We start from the raw sequence: 534 nt of genomic DNA, 5'->3' as shown, positions 1-534 counted from the left end.
AACATATCACACTTACAATTTTCTTACATTATTCTCCTTCAGAAACACTGGCTCCATCTCCACTTTTACATCCTGTAAAAAGACAGGGAAGTAGCGTGTTTAGTCTGTAAATGGTCTAAATATTTGAATTCTTCTGCTGCCTGCTTCTGGCTGATGAGATAAGCAAATGGAGAAAAATGAAGGGAGATGATACTCAAATCAATGTGTTTAGAGCTTATTTATTAAAAGTTCTGGTGGAGGAAAATGTGGATGGTGAATACTGAGGTTGCTGTCTAATGCTTGCCGGCCTGAGGCTTCCAGGCTCTCTATGGTGGACACGAACCTTCTCTGGTAACCTCCTCGGTTGAGTGACATCTGTGACATGCGCATTTGATGATAATCCATTATCATTAAAGATTGAGCATGACTACAACAGTAATAAATATATCCATCCATCATGTCCTATTTTTATCATCGAGTGCAAAGGGCCTTCAGCTGGTCTTCCCGTGACTTTGTGGATTAATTAAAGGTCAGTACTCAGTAAGATCTGGTCCC

Source organism: Pteropus vampyrus, unplaced genomic scaffold (genome assembly GCF_000151845.1).
Source record: "Pteropus vampyrus isolate Shadow unplaced genomic scaffold, Pvam_2.0 Scaffold62, whole genome shotgun sequence".
NCBI classification, from domain to species: Eukaryota; Metazoa; Chordata; class Mammalia; order Chiroptera; family Pteropodidae; genus Pteropus; species Pteropus vampyrus.
Note: the sequence above shows the minus strand (reverse complement) of the source record.